We start from the raw sequence: 24309 nt of genomic DNA on the forward strand, positions 1-24309 counted from the left end.
CAAAATGAGGAGACATTATGACCTCATGGGCCTTGCAGACTCAGTCACAATTATTCCACCACACAGCACAAAGGCAGCCACAGATAATACGTAATCGAATGTATAGGGCTGTATTTCAATAAAACTATTTATGGACACTTAAATCCAAAATTCACATAATTCTTACATTTTACAAAATGTTAATGTTGAATTTTTTTCCAACTACTTGAAAACATAAAAAGCAACCCTAGCTCACAAGCCATACAAAAACAGATGGTGGGCCAGATTTGGACAATGAGGCATAGTTTGCTGTTCCCTACTATGGAGCAACTGGAACTCACACACTGCTTGCGAGAATATAAAATAGTACAACCACTTTGAAAACAGTTTGCAGTTTCTTAAAAAGTTAAACATACACTTACTCTATGATCCAGCCACTTCATTCTGAGGTATTTATCCAAGAGAAAAGGAAGTATATAACCTCATAAAGACTGGTGCATGAATATTTATAGTAGCTCCACAATAATATATAGTAGTTCCACTGGAAACAATTTAAATCTCCATCATCCGGTGAATGTGGATAAACAAATTATGCTATATACATGCAATGGAATCTCAGCCATAGTAAGGAATAAACTATCAGTACACAAAAAAAACCGCAGATTGCATCTTCAAATAATTATGCTGAGTGAAAGAACCTAGTTTGAAAAGAGTATATACGGTATGATTCCATCTATATTAAATTCTACATAATGCAAGCTCGTCTATAGCGATAGAAAGCAGAATAATAATGTACTGGGGGTAGTTGGGCAGATAAGAAAGCCTTGGATTTTAAGGAGCTACAAGAAAATTTTTAGGGAGATCAATTTGTATTTTCCCAAGCCTTACAATTTCAAATGAGACAAGGTAAATTTGTTGTGATGAATTATGCCAACTGGTAGGTTGAGAGTGAGGAATCTAAATTGCACCTCTAAAAATTCTAAGTGCCAAGTGGGAATTTAGAGATAATCTATCCCAACTCCTTCATTTTGTAGATAAGTAAATTGAAGTAAAGTGACATTGTAACACATTTTAATCATTTTGTTACATGCAAATCAGATATTAGCTAAGGAACTTTGGCCAAGTAATAGTAGACAAGCTTATTTAGTTATATTAACAAGAAAAATATGAGATCATAGCAAAGATCTTAATGATCAGTGAATCACTACCTTCATTATTTTTCCTTCCTATATATGTGTTAAAGTTGTCAAAACATGCACATCTGAAATGTTGTGCATAGAATGTAGTGCATAGAATTCTGGTGCAATAGGTTAGTGTATACTTTCTAATATGTTCCATTTTAAATAGTTTAATATATAAATAATTTTTTTAAATGTTGGACACATGTAATATATTGGCCCAAAAAAATCAATAACAGCAGTCTTTTTAGGTTTAGGTATGACTTCATCTTGAGAGATAAGATTGGTGGGAGGTAATAATACAGTGTTCTCTGTTATACGTATAAAACTATTTAATTCAGCACTGATTAAAGGGTTGAAATAAGTATAATATCATTGCTTTTATTTGTATACCTGAACCCCAGTGGAAACTCTGAAGCCCAAATTGATTTACAAAGCTCCATTATTCTCATGTATTTTTCTTCTGTAAAACTTATAACTCAGCGTGGTATTATTTCACAAACAAAAGCTTTGCAAGGTTATCTTTTCTTCTGATTTGTCTGGTAGCTCCCTTTCTCCAAGGCTTGTATTACGCATTCTGAATAGGACAGTGTGAATGTAGTTAAGGGTCACGCATATGGTATAAAGAGGAGGGGATGAGGAATTAATTTCTCAGTTTTTCTTCCCTGGCTTCAGATCAGTTTTGCGAGTTACTATTCAGAGCTCAGAGGAAAAGAGCAAACTGCTACAGCTGTTCTGCATTATAAAGCAAGAGAAAGAGAGAGGGAGAGAAAGATTAGATTTTATTTGCACACAAAATGAATATCTGTAGTCTGTACACTCTGTTTGGGAATAGCTCAGTGTTTTAGGTTGGGTAGGTTTTTTTAATGTTCTTTTTCTTTGCCTCCCAAATTCCACTTAGTTCATGAATATCATTAAAACTCAGACAGAGTACCCTTCTGGGCCTCATTTATGCAAATTGTGGACCATTCAAAAGGAAGAACATAAAGGTGATACCAAATGGCCAGGAAACTGCACTGTGAGGGTGGTTATTGATGAATGAAGGAATTTGGAGAACAGGATTACACCATGACTGCACTAAGCTGGTATAACAAATATTTTGACATCAAAATGAGGTTTTAATGTGAGGTAACCATGACATTCACTAAGATGATAAGATTAAAATGCTTTTAAAGACAAGAAAACATAAAAACAGGTGGACTTACCTGCTAATTGAGAAATCACATGCATTGATACAGGAGAGATTTGGTAGCATATTTAAATAAACATTAATTACTTCATAATATAGAAGAGACTTTAGTGGAATTTGTCATACTTGTTCCTAGCTATGGTCAACCGGTTAGGCCTCTAAGAAATGAATTAAACCTAGCCTGGCCTCTTCTACGTGACTAAATTCACTGGTCGTGCACATGTTTGCAACATTTTAATAGCAGATCGATGGTCCCACCTTAACTTGTAAAGCTCCACTTTAACATCTAGATCTATTAGCTATGCAACGGTAGTTGAAATTTTATTGCTTCTGTTTAGAAATGGTATTGTCACATCTGCTCTCTTCCCCAATGGTCCAGGGGTCAAAGTTTGATTTGGTTTCCTCCTTCCTCCAGGGTACTCAGTTTCTCCCATTTTATCCCAAATGCAGTACCATGGAATTCAAACAACTTCTTTTTCTTCTTTCTCATACATCCATCAACTTTTACTCATCCTTATCTTCCTGTTCAAGAGAACAGACTAAGGATCTACATCTATTTCCTTTCTCCTCAAGAAGAAAATGACAGAAACAATATTTGCAAATAAAAAGAAACCATAGTATATCTGGGAAGATGGTAGTGAGGGGAGGAGTAAAAAGAAGGAATAAAAGGGAACCATAAATGAAGCACTTATGGGAGAAAGTCAGTATAGAGCAGGGGTCTCCAACCCCTGCAGAAGAGTATCACATTAGCAGGAGGTGAGTGGCGGGCAAGCAAGTGAAGCTTCATCTGTATTTGCAGCCACTCCCCAGCGCTAGCTTTACTGTCTCAGACTTCTCATTAGTGATCTAGGATGCTAGCAAACAATAGAACAAATTCTTCAAAGCATTAAAGAAAAAATAAATTGAAACTTATTTAGGTGTTTAGGTTTCAAATATTTTTTGTAATAACAGAACGTGAAAGAAAAACTTTTACTTTTTATTTTCATTTTAAACCAGAGATCAGCCTGCTGCCTGTTTTTGTATGGCCTGTGAGTTAAGAATGGTTTTAACACTTTTGTTTTTTATTTTTATTTATTTTTTTAATTAAAAAAATTTTTCAATTATAGTTGGCATATAATATTGTATTAGTAAGAATGGTTTTATCATTTTTAAATAATTTTTTAAAAATTACTTTAGTAACACATGAAAACTATGAAATTCATATTTCAGTGTACATGAATAAAGTTTTATGGGAACATGGCCTTACTCGTTTATTTATGTATTATCTATGGTTACTTTCTAACTACAACAGCAGAGCTGTGACAGAGACTACATGGTCTGCAAAACCTGAAGTAATTACTCTCTGGCCCTTTAGTGACAATGCCTACTTTATACCCTTTGTTTTTGTTCATCACATTCAGATTAATCTTTCACTCCCCGCAAAAAGATTTATACAATCCCGTGTCCCATTTCCTCAGGGCTGCCTAAATCCTGCTAGGTAACATGAGAAGCAATGAATACATTAGCAAGAATCATATAAACAGGCTAAAAGGTACTAGAATTCTAGCTAAAATGAACTCTACAAACAGTATGAAGGCAAAATAAAGATATTTTTGGACATGCATGGACTCATAAATTATACAGCCTCTCAAGGCAGCATTCCAAAGCAGCAAAAGAGTAATACAAGAAAAAGGGTGATATGACACAAAAGAAATAATGGCAGCAGAAAATGATCCGGACACAATAAAGAACATAGCAAGGAAATTAGAAGGGATTCCACTCACACACAATGGACACACACACACAATTACACACACACACACACACGAATCATTCTCATTTGAGCAAAGATTTAATTACAGAATTATCTTTCTTTCTCTATCAATTCATTCTTGCTATATAGATCTAGAGTAAATAACATTTATATAATAATAGTCTGCTTTTATTCTATTTCGGCTATTAAACTTAACCTGAGGGCAAAGAAACATGAAAAGTGTTTATAGGTCAGAATATAAATTTGGTATAACTTGATAATGAAACAATAATAATATAGTTCATCAAATCAGAGGTAAGAAATAGGGTTATAATGGCCAAATCTTTTTTTATTTCTAGGAAGTCATGACAGTCTGAAGTTAGGCAAGAAATAGAAGTAGAAATAGCAGCTAACTAAAATGATAATTGCGGTTGCCTCTGGAGAATGTGAGGAAAACTTTTACCCTTTATATTAATTTTAGACACTTTATTGTTTAACTATGTTCAGGGTACACCCAGGATGACAAATACTTAATCTTGTTTCCCATTCTCTCAGGGCTTCTTAACATTTTAATGGGTAACAAGGGTAGCTGCAAACACATGGACACACATTAGCATGGATCAAATAAACAAGTTAAGAGGCAATATAATTCTAGCTGAAGTGAACTAGTCTCCATATGTCCCTCAGAGGCTGGAGCTGGAAATAGAATCACCTCCTGTGATGGCCCAGTGGGAGAGAGACCCCTGGTCTGTGAAGCAATTTGCCAGCCCTCTGATGATATCCTTGCACACAGGGATTTCTTTGATTCAAGGCTATTCTGGGGTCAAACAATTACAGAAAAATGATCAGCGGAAGCAGATACATTTGAGTCAAATGATTATTATTTTTAGGTTAAGCCTGGAAATTAAATTTGGGTCTGACAGCTTAGGTGGGCGTATAAATAAATGGGTGCCCATGAATTCTGAGGGTGGAAAGGAATCTGGGTCAGTTCTAGGGGTCTGTTGTGGACTTGGCCACTAGGTAATGGTTTCTAGACCCCAATTTATTCCAAATATTTTGTAGCCAACCAAGGATGACATAAAATAACTCCACCCCCCACCCCCTGAAGAATCCTTCCACTGAAGAATTCCTGATCTCTTAAAGTCAAGCTCTCTCCTTAAGGTGCACATCAAGCTAAAGTCAAAGTAGTTCCTACTGAGCCCAGGGAAATGGCTCACTCAGCATGAAAAAAGTACAACCCAGCAGGCTTCCTGCCTTCAAGTGTTTTTCTCTGACTAAAGCAACATGAAATGGAAAGAGAACAGCAACCAAAACAAATAGTTCAAGCAAATGTCTTTTGCAGATAAATTACCTGGAGAGCCAGGCTGACTTTCATGGGTACTCTCCTCTCAACCATGTTATTTCTTGTCTTCACTCAAATCTACGCAACAGTAATCTATCTTGCAGGATTCATGCTTTGTTTATTGGCCATGCTGCTGTACAATTTCATGAGAAAATCTAAATCCTTGAGGGGATTTTTTTTACTGCTTGTTTTTAGGGACTTTGGCTTACAGTATTTCAAGTTATTTTTGTTCCCAATTATTAATGTCATTGACTTACCAAATTCTACTTCCTCCTGCTTTTCCCCACTTCCTCTTCTTCCCCTGAGCAGTTTTTGTTGCTTGAAGAGTAAAGTTCTGACTCTCTCTCTCTCTCTCTCTCTCACCTCTTCACTCCAGTTAGCTTCCTTCTGCTGGTCCCAACTGCTAATCAGGCCATTTCTTTGCACTAAATTACAGAATTATCCTGAGGCAACAAAACTTCAACACAAATGTTTCTTTGCAGTTCAAAAGTATTTTAGGCACTAGGTGAATGCCTAGTGAGAGTTCATCCCACAATGTACACAACAGTATTCTTTAGGGGTTAATTTCAGCTATGAAAGCTAAAGATAAAGAAGCATTACTTCACCAACATATTTTCCACTCCTTTGCTTGGTGTTTATCAGTGCTTCAAGGTCATCCTCCAATACTGGCAGCTTTAGACTCATCCTAGGGCTTCTTCTATTAGCAAATGGCCCTCATGACTTTGGCTCCTTAGCTTTGCAGGAACCCTCTTTAACCTTCTGTGAGTGGAAAAACAACTAGGCAGCCTTGCTCCTTTTTCTGCTGTCTCTTAGATTTGCTTCTGAATCTCTGCTGAATTCTATTTGAATAATTCATCCAACTCAATTTTTACTGAGTGACTAATGTGCTAATTAAAAGAGGAGTCATTCTAAGGTTGGATTGGGTGCTCGTTACTAAACATCACTATAAAATATTTATATTATATTTGGGGGCTTGAGAGAGGGATGGTGTGGAAAGGACAGACATGTGTAAGCATGTTAATACCTTTTCAACAACCATGATCAGAATCACCATTTTTTCTGATTCCGGGAGTGTTGATGCTATAAATCCTAGGCTCTGCCATTTCTTGCTAGATAAAAATGCATTTAGGTAATAGATGATACAATTTAAAACAAAAGGATCCAAAAACTGCATCTCTCCCTAAATTGCTCAAGTGTCTAAAGAGCAATTGGATCCAGTAAACAAGGCTATCTTGATTCCAGGAAGGTCTCCTCATTTCTCAAGCCACGGCTTGAATATATCAACACATTTCTGCATTTAATTGTGCCTTTATATTTGTCTAGATACACACAATCGTAGAAATAATGCTATCTCTGTCTGACAAGGAAATGAGGGTTTAGTAACAATTGTTTAATATACTGTGTGACATTCTGCAGGCAAACGTCTTTTGACCAAAGTTTTCCTAAAAGTCATGCATAGTCTAAAAGCTCTGAAAAGCATATTAGAAGCCTTTGGTAAGTGACGCTCCAATACACTGACTTCTCAGATAGTCTTGATTAGACTTCCTATCTAAAAGTATAGTAAAACCTTGATTAATGGAAATACTTGAAGAACGAAATGTTCTGGCTAATTTAATTCCGTAATGAAACAGACACCTCTATTTCAATTCTTATTATTGAAAACCTTCCTCAAATACATGGTTCCTCTTTTCTTAATACCATAGGATCAGAAATGCATTTTTCTTTGATAACTGAAAATGATAGAATTATCATTGTGGATACCTAGGATCACTATAAAGTCCAATAGATATACAAAATTAAGAAGATTGCAATATATATGTTGCAAGTAATGGATTTCATAAAGTCTCTATGAGTTTATTAATCTGGCTCTTCACCCTTTTTCCTCAGAATAAATTTCATACAAATAATTGAGTGGCATTATCTACTTGATCAAGATTTGTTGCAGACTAGTCTCAGAAATTAGTAAAGGATTCATTCTTTCCTATCAGCCAGTCGTTGGGAGCAGAGCAACACTTCAGGAGGCTCATAGGATGCCTTAAATATTGTAGCTATTTGGTATAAAATGGAGGCACCGTCTAAGTATTTTAAATTATGGGAATAAAAGTATTCATGTGCAAGTAGAGCCTTTGTATCATTGGTACAAAATGATTTAATGTCAAATTTTTTATGGCTCTAGTTGGGAGTAAAAGTAGAATGACTTTTGTTTCATAATACCGCGGTACCTTATGAGAAGTATTAGAATGTCTAGGACTTTTGTGCAGAGGGCTTCTTTTTGAGGGTAAGTATTAACTTTGAAGCTGCTTTCTCTCTGCCAAACACCCAGAGGACTCTATAACTCTTCCTACCATGCTGGAGATTAGAAAGGGTATCCACATACAGTGCTGAACTAAATTAGACCAATAGTAGTCCAATCAAGATGTATAGATATGAAGGAAGGGGTTTTACAGGGAAAGCAACCCTCCTTGGAAATATAAACAAGAAGAAAAAAACAAATCTGAACATGATATAAACTTGGAGGAATTCCAAACAGGAAAACTGAGAGCTTTAATGAGAAAATTATTTAAAATTCTACCCAATACAGGAAAGCAAAAGTTCTAAAAAGTAGAACAGCAAAAAGTAGAATATTAAAAGATACAGGAAAATCTAGCACAGCAAAACCATGATCGTGGAAACAGAGTGAAGCTCTGGATGAGGGCAGAGCCATGGCCCTTAGTCTCAACTCTGTGAGTGGATTCCACTAATTTCCTTGTGAGGATGCTTTGAAGGGTCAGCTGGTGGAGCAAGAGTACCACAACTTGGGTTCCAGTCTAGGTTCAGACCCTTTCTAATTGGAGGATCCTCAGCAAGTTATTTGGCTCCAGTTTCCCACCAAAACAATGAACTTAAATTAATAAAGTTACCAATTTCTTGATATTGTTGTTTCAGGATGAAATAAGGCATGTGCAATGCAATTGCATAGGAAGTGCTCAAAGCCTATTACTATAGGACTGCTGCTGTTTCTGCTGGTACTATGACTAAAGGTGTAAACAAAGCACAAAGAAAGCATGAAAGAAAACATGGCTTTCTCTTCCTGGAAGGCTTCACAAAGGAAGTAAACTTTGAGCTTTATCTTGAGGAATAAGTAGGAGTTTACTAGGTTGAAAAAAATGTACAAAAAAATTTCATGGAAATTATTTTATTTGTTTTTCATTTTACAAATGGCAGAGCTATGACTCAGAGAAAATGTTTCCCAATGACAAAACATTTAATAAATAATTATTTGACGCACCCTCCCAACCTTACATAAGTCAGTAATTTGTTTGGACTGGTAGAGATTGAGTTGTTTGCATCTATTGCTATGGCTGAGAGTTCCCTGCCATGTATCAGGCTGTGATTAGAGCCAAAGATGTGACCTAGTTCATCTGAGGACACATGGAAGCCATATGACACAGAGATACCTAATGAACACCAGCTCTGCACGTGTTAAAGTTCAGCCCAAGACTGGGACCTCAATACCAAGAGTTTGAAGTTGAGTGAAACTGTAATAAAAACAAAATCAGTGGGGAATTAGGCAAATAGAAATCCTGGGTATTAACTTCAAACATAGGCTGGTGTCCAGAATTTGCTTTTGTGGGCTGGCATGTCTGTTGTGTATAGAATATTTAGGGTCATTTAGAGTTCCAAGGAGGAGACTAAAGTACTTAATAGGAGCCTAATGATTTCAGTATATAAATAAACCTCCTAGTGAATGACTTAATAGAGTCTGGATTTTAAGAATCACATAGAACACTTAGAAATAAAAGAATCTTAACTATCATTCAATTCAACTCCCATATTTTACAAATGAGAAAACTCATTTGCCAAGAAATCAAATAATAGGAAACCTGCAATAAAACCCCAAGCCTCCTGTTTCCTAATCCAATACTCTGTTGTATCACAGTGGGAATCATGGATTACAGTATTTTTTTTACTACCTAGATTCCGCCAAGGTGCTCTACATGCAAATACATGCGTCTCCCTTTCTCACCCCTACCCCATATTTCTAAGAAACACAGAGAGATAAGAATCAAAATGGAGATGAAGAAACTCTAGCAGAGAGAAAGCGCAAGAGACTTAGTTAAAATAATTCAGGAATGTTCATGGTCTCGAACCAGGTCTTCTACATCTTGGCCTATGCTATTTGCTTCTACCTACACAGTCTTTCCTTAGATTCCCACCAGTTTAGCAACTGAAAATTTATGCTCTGTATTAGCCTAACAGATAAAATTATTATGAATCTTTTCACTAATTAGGGATTAAAATTTTAATATATACAGTAATACATTTATAAGATGTGAAATTGTCTCAATTTTCTTTCTGCCAGTGCTGCTTCTATTGATATTTTAAGTAGACTAGAACAGATGTAAAATGTATTTGAAGATTGAGGTGTGCAAATATAAAGTGTAAACATAAATGTCTTTTAATACCTTATATTAAAGTCGGTGAAAGAAAAATTGTTATATGGAATAAAAAGAGACATACATCGATTAAACATAGGAAAAAGATACTAGTAGCATCAGGAGAACATAATAAAGCTAGTAAAGGGACTCAAAAAAAAAAAAAAAAAACAAGGGCATTTTATAAATACTGCAATGAGAAAAGAAGTACCATAGAGAAAATTGGTCCACTAATAAATGAGAAGCATGAAATTAATGATGAGTCTAAAATGGTAGAGATAATGAACTCATTTGTAAAATCGGTCCTTAACAAGAAAAATGAAGATAGGAAGTTTGAACAATTAAGAAGTAATGAAAACCTTGCAAAAATAGCTGTTGACAAAGAAACAGGAAAGAAAAGGCCAGTTCTATTTTAGGCTGGATTAAAAGAATTATCTCATGGCAATGAGGGGAGAGAGTTTTTATGTCAGTGATAATGTATCTAAAACCCTAAGCTAAGTTTATGGTCATGTCAGTTGGCTTCATTCTCATACCCAAGACTGGGAATGAAGAAGCAAGAACTTAAACAGGTATCGCTTGTCAGATTTGTGAATCTGCAGAAGAAACTAGCAATACCATGCCTAAAAGGATAATGACTGAAAGATTGTTTTTGTGTTATTTCCACCCTCCAAGCAATATTGGTGGACGAGGTGCACTGTGAGTAGCTGAAAACATGTTTTACTTATATAAAATGTGTGCTAATTTTTTCTTGAATGAAAAAAGTGTAAGTTAAAGAAATGTTGATTGACAAAAAAAAAAAAACAAGATAGGATGATATCATGATAGATTACTTGTTTGTCCTAACAGTATCTGCTTTCCACTTATTGATAGGTAGTATAGAGCTATATGACTGTGAAAAACACACGGAAATATGATATCCTTGCATTATCAATGCTTCACTGCCTCTTCCTGATCTAGCCATAATCGATCGGGTGTTAGTGATGTTTCAAAAAAGATTCTGCTACTTTATGCATCTCTTTGTCAGACTAATACCATGCTTGAGGCTAGAGACTCCCAGGAAATGAGTAGCAGAGGAAGTACAGGATCCGATGGAGCCAGGGAACAGTACAGGGAACAGTCTGTAGCATTACAGACCATCGCAATGCTACAGACCATCGCAATGGCCTTTCTTCTCCCTCCCATCGGAAACTTTAGACCAATTTTTTCAATGGAATAATCATCATTATCAACAGAAACAGAATGTATGCTTATATAGAAATCAAAGGCATTGGCAACCTTTAATTGATTGATTAAACAAATATTTATTGAGCATACAAAAATGGAAAGACTCGGAAAAGAGTGGATTAGATTTGAGCTAAGATATAATTGACAGACGAAGTTAGCCTTCTGAGATCTGGGAGAACAACCTTCCAGGCAGAGGAAACAGCAAGTAGAAACAGCAAAGACCTTAAGATAGGAGTGAACTTGGTGAGTCTGAGAACTTTTAAGGACAATGTAGTTAGAGCATATTAAATGAGAGAAGAGAATTCTTCTAGATGACATGTGAAGTAGGCAGGAGGCCTATCAAGCAGAACATTATAAAGCATGACTAAGAATTTAGATGATATGCCAAGTGAGGTGGAAGCTATTGGAATACTTTAATTACAATGATGTTAATTACAATTTTGAAAAATTAATCTTATTTTAATAAAAAAGAATGGCCAACTTCTAATTTGAGGGTAAAAAATTAAAAAAAAGATGTCTTAGATGAGAATCGAAAAACATAATAAATAGATAACAACATGAGAGGCAAAATTAGGAATTACTGTATGTTAGAGAAACCCTGTCGAGAGCATGTGGTGGCATCGAGTGGTTAATAGAAGCTGTCGAAAGGGGTTGTGGGCTTAGGCCTAAAACAATTAATAGCTCAGCTCAAAGTCCAAGTGCTTTCCTGGAGTAGTAAATGAGCAATCACAAATAGGTTAAGGAATAGATGGGTTTCAGGAGAAAAGAATAGGGTTCACCATACTAAATATAATATCGATCCTCCCTCCAGAAAGAACTGATTCAATTATTTCTGCATTTGCCATTTCCAATCACCAGAATTCTTCATCTGTAAAGAAGCTTAATAGAAAAATAAATGTTTGGCCATTCCAAATAATTCTCAGAGTATTTCTCACGTGTTTTCTGAGAAGCACCAGTGTTCTGAGAAAGTAAAAGATGGCCTGGAGTGCCAAAGTGACAAAGAACTTTGACTTCTATTGAGATTTGAGACCAGATTCTCTTGTTTCAAAGCCACCTTTTCAGGTCATTCCTACAGGAGATTCTGTGGAGTCATGAGGCAGATAATACCGTCAGACAGAAGAAACACTAACATACTGAGAATTAAAACTGGCTGAAATGCCAAAACAGTACATGGGAAAAAAATGCTAATGAGATAGGTAAGAAGAGAATCAGAAACAAGAGAAGGACCAGGCTATGAAAAATGGGAGAACCACAGAGACACTAAAGGTGAGAAGAGAGAACATTAAAAAAGGAAGAAAAAAGAGAGGGGACAGAAAAATGAAAGAAAAGCATTGTATATCATTTTAATCACAGAAAAGTAAACAAACCTCTTTAGGCTCTCTTGTACTTGAATTCTGCTTTAGAAGAAACACATTCCAAGTGTAACGCATGGTTTTCTGCAGACTGAGTTAAAAGGCCGTTACCACGTGTATTCAAAAGGACCTGACTTTGAAACCATAACATGTTGAATGGAAGGGAGTACTTAGTATTCACATAGATTCTGCTCTTTTAAGAAACAGTAATCAGTCTGTGTGTGTAATTTGGAAAATAATGTAAATTTGGATAGGGCTTATTTATAATTGGGTACTAATGTGGGAGTATTGTATTAATGAAAGAGTCAAGAGGGAGGCAGAGGCTGCTCTTTAATGGATAGTTTGTAATAGTGGGTAATTGTAAGACACAGCAATTTTGCTTAACAATTAGGCCATTGGTTGGTTTGTGAAGGTCTAGTGTATTTTTCTATGGCATCTTTGCAATCATGGTGCAGAGTGGTGAATTGGCTTAGGTTTTAGTTGGGAGATGTATTCATGCAGTAATTATTTCTTTCTATGGGTAGGATGTCTCAGGAAACAGGTGCCCTGGGTGATGCCAAATGTCACTACGCAGCACAGTAATAGTTATTGCCTCTGTAAATGAGAGGCAATGAAGACATGGTAACCCTGGAGGCTGCGTTACTAAGGCAGCTTCTGTGAACATAGGGGTCACCTTCTTACTCTATGCCTTGCCCTTGGTCAGGAATTTGGGGCCTTAACCTTGAAGAAGATTAATGAGATGAAAGTTAGAATTCAGTAAAGGTAGACAGTGTGCAGTTTAATCGAAAAAAGTCCAGAACTGGAGTTATAAATACTTGTGTGGAATTCCAGCTCTGCTATTGACTAGCTGTTATCTTGTGTGACTAATTTAAACTCTCTGAGCTTTAGCAATAATAATCATAATATATATGTCCTACTATTATAAAGCTTGAATAAATTATTATGTAAAGTACCCAGGTTCAGTGCCTAGCTCACAGACTCAAGTGACTACTTTTACTAACAACATTTTAGAAGAACATTTGAGATGGTTTCACTTAAAAATCTAGAGGCATACTTACCAACATATATGAATCTAAAAAACATAAAATCGAACAAAAAAACAAGCTGCCAATGACTGTATAAGCATGTTAAAATGTATACAGAGATTTAAAATACCAAAAAACACTACCATAGATTTATTGAGAATTAGAAAAATAAATAAGAATGATAAATCACAAATTCATAATAGTGGTTGTCTCTGCAGGAGGATAAAAGAAAGGGCAGGAGAGAATATAAAGGACGGGGGACAAGTTTACAGAACTTCAACGGTTCCTGAAATGTTTCACTTAGGCTGAGTTGTGGGTGTATAGTATACATTATTTATTATAATCTCTTTATAGGTCTGATAAGTTTAAGTTAATTTATTTAATTGTTCACTTCTATTTCTATGTCAGAGGAAATATAAAATAATACAAAACACACAGGGAAATTATCACTGAGCATTGATATACAGTTTGCTAATATAAAAATTGACAGATATTTTTGTGTACATTATCTCATGGGACCTACCAACATTAACAGGTCTCTGCAAAGTATTATGGTAGAAAAGTGCGGCTTTACGTTAGACATGAGCTCAAAACTTGGCTTTGGTGAGTTGAGCCATGCGACCTTAGCCAAAGTCCTTAGTTTCAATGATTTAGTTTATTAATCTCTAAAATAAGAATAACTTCATAGGGATATTTTGATCAGATAAAATAGCACATAGGCCTAGCAGATAAGAAGGCTAGTATAAATATACTATACTATACTATACTATACTATACTATACTATACTATACTGTACTGTACTGTACTGTACTGTACTGTACTATACTATACTATACTATACTATACTATACTATACTATACTATACTATACTATACTATACTATACTATACTATAATAATATAAATTTACCTAATACCTAGCCTGGAGAAACCCACAAGGACACTATTAAAACTTGGCAGTCTTCCCAAGGTAAATGTGAATTTGGGATTGTTTTAATATGATTCGAGGCAGTAGTATGGTATTTTTAAAAATCAGCAGAGCAGAAGTCCCATGCCACCCAAAAATCTGGTGGGAGAGTTGGAAGCGGGGATTGAAGAATGAATTGGAGGATCATTACTAACATCGTTTAGGAAGAATTAAGTCGACTATTTGCTTATGTGGGTCTATCACTACCAGAGTCGGGAATAGAGATATATTGAGTTTAATTAAATATAAAAGATAAAAGGAAGTCACATGAGAAAACATAGCATCAACTCTAATTCTGGAACACAGGATTCCTTTTCTTTTCTCTGAGAACCTTTCCTACCTCAATAGGATTTTAGCACCTGAGAATCTAACAAAATAGAAACCCTTAAGCTTCTTAAGCCATTTCCCAAATCAGCTTTGTAATCTCTCTTTCTTTCTGTCTCTAACCACTCACATTTTTTCTTTTCTACCTGCCTCCTAGTTTGTAAAAATTTACCTGTTTTTAATTCTGGATGAAGAAGCACATTGGATAAGGAATCATTTGAATTTGAAATAGCGCAACAATTATTAGACAATCTCTATGCTAATCAAAGTATAACTCATGAAAAAAGCAAAAGAAAAGTAAAGGTAAAACCATGAGTCATAAACTGGTTCATTAAAACAGGTGACCTTTAACTATGCCTCGTTGGCATTTTCTTCTCGCAAAATATGACCACTTATATAAGACACCATGAAATTACATACCTGTTATAGTTAATTTTGCTCTTTGCTAATGGAGCTGCTCATACCAGAAATTAGAATAATGTTTTGTATATAAGTATATGCTTTTTAAAGAAATCTAAAAGTATGTTTGAATTTGGGGTTTGAGGTATGGCAATAAGAACAAAGAATTTACACACACACAAATACACATATACACACATACACACATATACACACATACACGCCACATACACACCTATTCACTAAACTTCTTTCATGAAAAGTTAAACTGATACATTAACTTGTCTCTTTGATTTTTTCATGCCAAAAAATAAAGTATATAATCTATGTCCTGATGATATTTGTAGCAACATTGAGAAGTCCACTTTAAGAGTATACTTTTCAAAAAGCAAAAATTTTAAGATGAAAATATGCGATGTTATGCAGTATTGATAAAGGTATAGAGAAATAGGCATTCTCAAATGTTATTGTTAGGTGAAAAATCTTTAGAGAACAGTTTGACAATAATTATATGTATCAAATTTAAATTGCACATTTCCCTTTGATACAGCATACCCACTTCTAGGAATATAGTCTACAAATGTACTCATTCATGCTAAGGGTATTAATGAAGCAGTGTTTCCATAACAAAAGGATGAACCTATATGTCAATTTATAGAGTATCGGTCAAATAGAACAGTATTGCCTGAACATACAATACCATTAAAAAAGAATAAAATAAATCACAAATGTACTGTATTGAATGATCACCAAGATACATATTTAAGTGAAACAAGCCAGGTTAAGAAACAACTTTTATAAAATAATCATACACACACAGTTATTATACTTGGAATATTTATTTAAAAAATTAGAAATAGTTTTTGACTCTGAGAAGGCCGATTAGAACCAGGAGTGAGAAGTGTACTATTTCTTCACTGTATACCTTTTAAATTATTTCACTCTTTATTATATCATATATTTTTTCCAGTTAAAAATACTACTGTTGCTGTTGGGGAGAGCAATATAGAATATTGATTCTATTTGCCAGCTTGAATTTGAAACAAAATAAGAATAGGACAGACAAATGGAAAATTTAGGGCCCAATTGTCTTGCTGTCACTCCATTCCCAACTATTCAATCACAGAACAACCATAGACTCCCTTGTAGGAGCCTGAGAATTAGAGAAGGTCTGTGCTCTATGGATAGAATAAGTTTGATTTAGAGGAAGACCCCAGTGGGGACTGAGCCAAATGTGTTTAATTCTTTACCCTACATGCTTGTCAGAGAAGTCACTCTTCCTACTTGCAATAAGTTTCCTCCCATATGAACTCTCATTCATTGCCGATGAAAATGCAAAATGATACGGCCACTTTGGAAGACAGTTTGACAGTTTCTTACAATGTGAAACATACTCTTAACATACGATCCAGCAATTGCATTCCTTCATATTTACTCAAACAAATTGAACACTTATGTTCATACAAAAACCTGCACATGGTTGTTTATAGCAGCTTTATTCATAATTGCCAAAACTTGGAAGGAATCAAGACGTCCTTCAGTAGATGAGTGGATAAATAAATGGTGGTATATCCAGACAATGAAATATTATTCATACTAAAGGGAAATGAGCTATCAAGCCCTGAAAAGATATGGATGGAGGAAACTTAAATACATATTCCTAAGTGAAAAAAGCCAACCTAAAAAGGTAACATACTGTAAAATTCCAACTATGTGACATTCTGGAAAAGGCAAAAATATGGAGACAGTAAAAAGATTAATGGTTGTCAGGTGTTGGGAGAAAGCAAGGGATGAATAGAGCACACAGGATTTTTAGGGCGGGGAAAATATTTTTTATGATACTACAATGGTGGGTACATATACATTTGTTAAAACCCATAGATTGTGCAACACCAAGAGTGGACCCTAATGTAAAATATAGACTTTGGTTAATAATCATGTGTTAATGTAGATTCATCAGTTGCAGTGAATGTACCGCTCGGTAGGGGATACTGATGGTGATAGAAGCTGTGCATATGTGAAGACAAGGGCATATGAGAACTGTACTTTCCATTTGATTTGGCTATGAACACAAAACCACTCTTTAAAAAAGTTTATTAATGATAATAGAAAAAATGCAACATTTCCTTCATTTTTATCTATCTAGCTATAGACTATTTCACAGATAAAATTATAACAGTAATCCTTTGTCATTGATATTTGTGACTTTTTTATTTTTCTTATAAATTTAGTACTAAGGCAAGCTTCTCAGAAACCATCGAATCACTAGACTAAAAAGAATCATTTAGGTAATTCAATAAAGAAAGTGTAGACAACGTTAAGAGAATGTGACAAGAGGACAAAATAGTTATGTGGTGACCATTACACTTTCATATCATTGCTTCAACCTCAATATTGCCTAGTAATTCAGCAGTGAAGTAGTCCTAGACTACTCATTTCTTGCTTTTCTTGATTCAATATTAAGGTTTCTTAAAAGCCATCAACTTTGAAACAATAGAAAAATTTGCAGTCATGAAAGCAAAAACTATTCACCTTGTTCTGGGTTAATTTTTGAACAAAATGAACATTTTAAAAACATCTCACAATATAATTACAAGAAATTCAATTACATTGGGCTTTGTTTCGGTGAAGGATATATGTAAGGAAAGCATTACTATTTAGATCTTCACGTGATATTGGTTCAACCTGACTAACATGGAAAAATAAGCATTTGCATTTATTGTGTTTATTGTTTATTTCAAGGTTTTCTCACCTTGAAATAGCAGAGAATACTACTGACGTGGAAACATGACTGTTTACAACTCACCACACTGGAAACCGGAGGGATTTACAAGGTTAAGATGACAGGCATGTCATGTATTTGCATCATATTTGAAATGTTAGAGGCATATCACACACATTGCCAGCATATTCATTTTGCAACATACATCTCAGTTCTTCCTGTCAAGCATGGCAAGTACGGGCAATGACTCGCAGATATAGATGGAAAAAGAGCCTTCCTTTGCCAGCTCCTCTGCTCAGTGACCATGAATCCAGGCCTCTAGAATGCAATAACTCTAAAACTTCAGTGATGCAGCACTATAGCTCAACATACTTTTTGCTTGTCCATTTATTAAAAGTAGCGGCCATGTCCAGTGATGAACACAAGCATAAGTCCAATTTTTGGCCACCTATGTGGTCAGATTTGACAGATTTATATCCTCAGCTTGCTTATTATTTCTGAAATCTCTTCACTTTACACATCAGTTAAGAGGAATACATTATATTTTTAAAATCTAGCTCCTAAGTTCTTTAAGTTCACTAGTTTGGGTAACATGACTTAAGAGGGCCCTAAGAAGATAGGCAACAGGTCAGGTATATTTTTGTTTGGAGGAAAAGGGAACGTTCTGGAATATAAAATGCAGTTCTGCAATATACCTTCAGTCTCAATGATAGCAAGCAAAAAAGAATGTGCTGTCTCTTCCTTGTCCTGGCTTACAGAAAACAGAGAGGTGCTAAATATGGGTGAAGAAATCATGAAAAAAATATATTTTCCTTCATTTATGATTTTGCTAATTTTTTCCAAGGGCCACTTAATACACTGACATTTCAGAAATTCTTCAAGTTATTAATTTTCAAAAACATTATTTAAGTCTTGAATCGAATGAGTGTTATGTTCTTTCAGAGTCTCACTATTCCATGGAAGTTCATAAAAGACAACAAAAAGTTAATTATTTATAAATGCCAAAACTTATTTAGCTGCTATTTCTCCTAGTGAACAAACTTTCAACGGTTCCCTCTTTTCTATGATAATCAATCCGAATTTCTTTCTTAGCTTTCAGATATTCATAATTTAATCTCAAATTAGTTTTCTCCTTTTCTTCAACCCAAACATCTTCTTCACATGCACCTGCATGACCATCCCACTGTGCTCAGAGTGTCCCTTACTTTCACACTTTATTTTTTCTATTTCTCTAAAAATTTTAACAACTAGTTCAAAACACACCTTTATAAAGTTCCCTTATCTATTAATTCAGTTTTCTATAAATTCCTCTAAGCATTTAATCTGATCAAGTAATTCAGCTATGTAATTATAGTATTTAACAGTATGGGCTCTGCAAATGTGGAAAATGCTATAATTGGTGAATCTAGATAATGGGTACATAAGTGTTTATTGGGTTATGCTTGACACTTCTCTGTAGATTTTTTTTTTTTTCAAAAGTTTAGGAAAGAAATTTAGTTTGGACAGCCTGTTTTCAAATGCTAGTGCCAAAATCTACCACATGTGTGTCCTTGCAAAGATTTCTCTGTGACTCAGTTTCCTTTGTAAAATGACTAGAAATAATAGTGCATACCTCATGGGGTTGTTGCGATAATCAAATGAGATAATGGCTATTAAAAGCTTCGTTCAATAATTGCAAAATAAGTTTGCTATTTAAATTAATAGTTATAACTGCAATTGTGTGCAATGCAGTATAGCACAGTGGCTAAGAATTATGTGGTTATATTTCTGCAGTCAGATTCCTGAGTTCATGTCCTGGCTCCACCACTCACTGGCTAGTGACTATGTTGAACTGCTCTGAGCCTTGCTTCCTCCTTTTTCTAAAATATGTGAGGTTTCTTTTGTTTTTTATGGTGAGAATTAAAAAGATAATATATAGAGGGAATTTAACACAGTATTTGGCATATAAGCAATCAAAATTGTTCTCTTTGGTTTTATGTAGTTCTTGATAGTAATATACAAATGACTTTTATCATAATAAACTCAAAATTTCTTAAAGTCAAAGATCCTTTCTGGCATTTCTACATATGCCACATCACCAAGCAAAAGAACATACAACACTTATGCAATAAATATAACTTGCCTTACAACCTGACCAAACTTATTTCTCCTGTCACAGAGAGGATACCTAGAAAGTATCAAATAGTTACGTTGAAGAAAGACAGAGTAGGAAAAACCTACTGATATTCTGAATCAGCATAATGAGTAACTTGCTCATAGGTTATGTTCTTAAATATTTATTGTGGTAAACTGAACAATTTTAAAAGACATAAACTTACTAATTTGAGAAAAAACTAATGAGTAGAGGTCAGAACAATACTCAGTCTAGGAGAAGAAATATGCCAACAACATCCCTGTAGCAAGAATGGCAAGTAGTTTTATTCCATGTGCCAACCATGATGGTAGGTTGTTGCCTCATTTTCAGGGCTGAAAGAGATTTGGGATTCATTAAGAAATGAAACTAATACTCAGACTCATGAGTATTAATTAAAGTAATGTTATCTTCTATAACAGATACACTTTGAATTTTCAGTGGCTTAGCACAATTGAAGTTTGCTTATTGACACTGAAAAGTGGGTGTTCTTGCCTGATGGACTAGGGAGACAGGGCACTCTCTGCTCCATGAAGTCACTGAAGGACCCAGATAGATGGAGTCTCATTCATCTTCAACACGTTTCTTCTAAGGTTTCCTTGGGTATCATCTTCATTTAGGCTCAAGAGAAGGGGAGGAAGCATGGAGGATAATGCATAGGTAGTTTTATTGTGCAGGAACAGAAGTCAAACGCGCCACCTCCATGTACATTCCATTAGTTCTAGGCTTTAGCTACGTGACCCTAGCTAAATACAAAGAAATCTGAGATATGTGATCTAGCTGAGTCCAAGAATGAAAAAGAAATAATATTGTGATCAGCTAGCCATACTTGCCACAACATGGCCAATCAAGGATGTCTGCATGGAGCAGGGAATTCAGTTGTGATAGCATAACGTATGTATTGGGTGATGCCGATTCTTGCAAAAAAGGACACATAGTTCTTATATGAGGACACCACAGAATTCAAAGTTGGATCGTTTGTGCTTTTAGTGTGGGTATTATAAATAAGAACTAAAGAATCTGAGGGCATCTGGCTTCAGAGGTTTTGACTGAAGTAGATGAAGTTTGAGAAGATTAGTGAAAGATGAGTATCTTTTGCTCAGAGGGTTCTTTAGCTCTGTAAAGTGGAGTTTCAGTTGAGTCTGAGTAGAAGCAGCAAAGAAATGAAAAATACTTCTTAGGACTGGCTTTAGGCCCAAGAGATATAGGAAAGTAGAAAATTCAGGTTTCCTTCAAGGTTAGAAAGCTCAACGGAATATAAAACAAATAAGTTTGTGTACTGGTCTAGAAATCCATTTTAGTTTGTTTCTCCTAGGTACCTTTATTGTTGTGGTCAGTACAGAAGGTTCTTTACCTTTGGCTGAAGGCTTATAAATCAGCCTCAAATAAAGTCTTCACACACCATTAACTCTGGAATACTTCCATTCTTTCTATAAAATTCATATAGTTTCATAGAGGTTTATTGTTAAATGAACCATTTTCATCTTTTTTGGCTTGCCCAATCAGGCCAATGAAACAGACATTTCCTGTTCTTGGAAATATTAGGAAAGTAATTCCTTGCTTCTGTCCATCTAGTTCACTTACTCCTCCCAAAGGAAAAGGCATGACTTCTCTGACTGCTAGGATTAGGAAAAGGGTCGGCCAACACACAACCATGAGTTTCAGCCTCTTGTTTTGGGTAATGTATTCTTAAAATTCCCACCTTTGGGGGTGGGGTTGAGACAGGGGTAGAGATATAGAGGCCTGTGGTGCTGTCAGTGACTAGGTGAGTTATTTAATTCTGAGAGAAATGTACAGAGAAATCCTAATATGGTCATATTTTCGATCTACCTTTTCTAATTCAACTCTACCATCAATAAAACTTATATTGTGAGGTGTATTTGTCTGACTTGTGCATTTTTCTCAAACAGTTATTGAATACACATGGAGAGGGTGCCAATTATTGGCTGCAGACTCCAACAATTACCAATATTGCTATTTCTTCAAATTATTTCTAGCTTAGTTTATTGTTTCCATGGCTCCAAATAATAGTAATAATAACTTGAACATCTTCAGCAATTTTAAAACTCATCTCACATGTTCTCAGAGAAATGTATAGGGAATATGGGAAAAAGCAGAGTATTGAATATTTCATTTCTGTGAGGTCTAGAAGCTTGATTTCCCTGTAGACCTAATTTCTTTCAAACACAGAATATTAGTGCTAGCAGAGTTAAGGTGACAAGGAGATATATTCAAGTTCAGAAAGTCATGGTCTATTCAGTGAACATTCCTGGGCAATTCACCTCTTACCTCTTCCTGCATACCAAACGAAAGAGGGCTTTGATAAAGCATATATTTTCAACTTAACTTTTTAGTTTCTAGAATGCAACCTGACTCTTCGGTCTACTTCATCAGGGCTACCTTCATGGCTGGAATGCCAGAAATAGCAATAAAACCATAAGGATGAATGAGATGTCTGCTCCAAATAGCCTAACTGTTTTATGGCTAAAGACAAATATTGATTTCATTGGTAAAAGTACTTAGATGGAAAATCTTGCTGTTCAGATTAATTCTACTAATTTGATCTTTTTCATATTTGGTAAACACAGATCCAAGTTTGCAACATGAAGGTTAACTGATCTTCCTTAAAAGTAATTTGTGGAGAAAAAGAAAATTCTTCCCACACCTATTGTGTAACTAGCATTTCCATCAACTGAGAACTGCTTTTATATCCTTGCCTTGCCTTTCTTCACTCACATGTAAATGATCTCACTGCTCCTCTTCATAGGCAGAAAAAGTGGCACAATGTAAGAATTTTCAGGTTGTGCTGAAAAAAAAAAACAAGTAAGTTCAAATAAATCAGATATTTAAATTCCAATTGATTGAAATATCTAGAGCCTATTTAAGCTGCAATTTCCCTCATGGTGGTCACTGTATTCTTATTTGACCTGAAAGACAAAACAAGTATGTTTTTGTGTGTTGAAGGTGGGTGGATTTTTCTCACAGGAAAGGCAGTCTCCTATTCTACATGAGGGAAGGAGTGGAGAGAAAAGCTCCTTTTTATGTGAGTAGCCACACCAGTTCCACAGATTTTGTTCTATAGGAGCTTGTGCTTCTTTGGCTATTGCTTTCCCCAATCCTCCAGAATTTATTTAAAAAAACAATTAAACCTTATTAAAACTATCTACTTTACTTCCAGAGTGGCTCTTCAATGCCCTAGACAGACAATAGAGATTGTTCAGAAAGGGACTGGGAAACAAAAGGGAACATGGGGTTCTCCAGCTCTTTATTTGTGAAAGAATAAGCAGGAAGAAAGGTTAATGTTACTGAAAAAGAAACCTAGAGACTGAAGACAGGTGTTTGGACCTGAGGCAAAATTCGAGACTGTGGGAGATTATGTGCCTAGAATGAGGGTGTACACTGGTCTCTGAAGATCCAGTCAGCAGTCTTGACCTATTTGCTCCACAGGAGTGACTATGTTATTACTTGCGGTTTAGTGTGTCAGCCTCCATGCTTACTGGACCCTGGATGCTGAAAGGTACAGACTCCGTGGCAAACCTGGCTCCTTTAGATTGGTGGTTTAATTTTCCTGCTGCTCTCTGGAGAGTCTATTTCTATACAGTAGCATATTTATTATGAATATTAAGTGATAAAACTAGCTGTATTTTAGAAAAGAGTCATGCCCACTGAAGACTTCATGTTAATTAGCCACAAATAAAGCCCAAACATCTCTAGAAAACCTAATGCTTTACATTCTAATTCTATCAGCTGTTAGGTTTCTGTTTCCCCACGACCACAGAGCCACAGGGTGAAGACATTTCTCTGTTAACATATGTAGTAATATTTTCAAACAGGTTCTTCATGCCACTATGTTCTTCGATTTAAAAACATTTAGTAATGCCCTAGCTGTAAGTGGGAAATATGAGACGTGAGGACAAGTGTATCATGAAATGTTATGGAAGCACCAAATTTCATTTTAACCAATAACTTTGATATTTCACCTCCCAACTAAAGCCTTGACATTAGCTCATTAAAAAGAAAAATCTTTTCTGTGATTCCAGCTCAATTACAAAAGCCCCAAACATCAAAAGGAAAATAGCAAAGGACTTGACTTGTGCATGTATGTATTGCTAGTGAGGGTGCAGGGGGTCTAATTAGAAGAAGCACTGAGAAGGAGGATTGTCAGAAGGGGAGGGAAAAAGAAGTGTATTGGGAAAACACCACTCCAGAAATATTGCCATTGAATGACAGTGGCATAAAAATACTTACAAAATGACTTCACTAACAAGATTTTTCCCTTAGGAGCATTTGTCTCTAGAATATAAGATCCTTAAGTTAGAGAAGGTAAGA

At 35.3% G+C, this 24309-nt stretch overlaps 1 long non-coding RNA gene across 3 annotated transcripts in view; it reads right to left on the bottom strand.

The window, feature by feature from the left end:
- LOC120608549 (uncharacterized) overlaps positions 1-24309 on the bottom strand; it is a 321204-nt gene that overhangs the window by 37716 nt on the left and 259179 nt on the right. The window contains exons 3-4 of one of the 3 annotated variants that reach the window (XR_005654421.1): positions 22717-22786; positions 19836-20315 (exon numbers count right to left, since the gene is read on the bottom strand). This is a non-coding gene — a long non-coding RNA (uncharacterized LOC120608549). Of the gene's footprint in view, positions 1-19835; positions 22787-24309 lie in introns of those variants that run through there. The other 2 variants (XR_005654420.1, XR_005654419.1) reach the window with 2 other exon arrangements.

This window comes from Pteropus medius, unplaced genomic scaffold (assembly GCF_902729225.1).
Source record: "Pteropus medius unplaced genomic scaffold, Ma_sr-lr_union100, whole genome shotgun sequence".
Classification (NCBI taxonomy): domain Eukaryota; kingdom Metazoa; phylum Chordata; class Mammalia; order Chiroptera; family Pteropodidae; genus Pteropus; species Pteropus medius.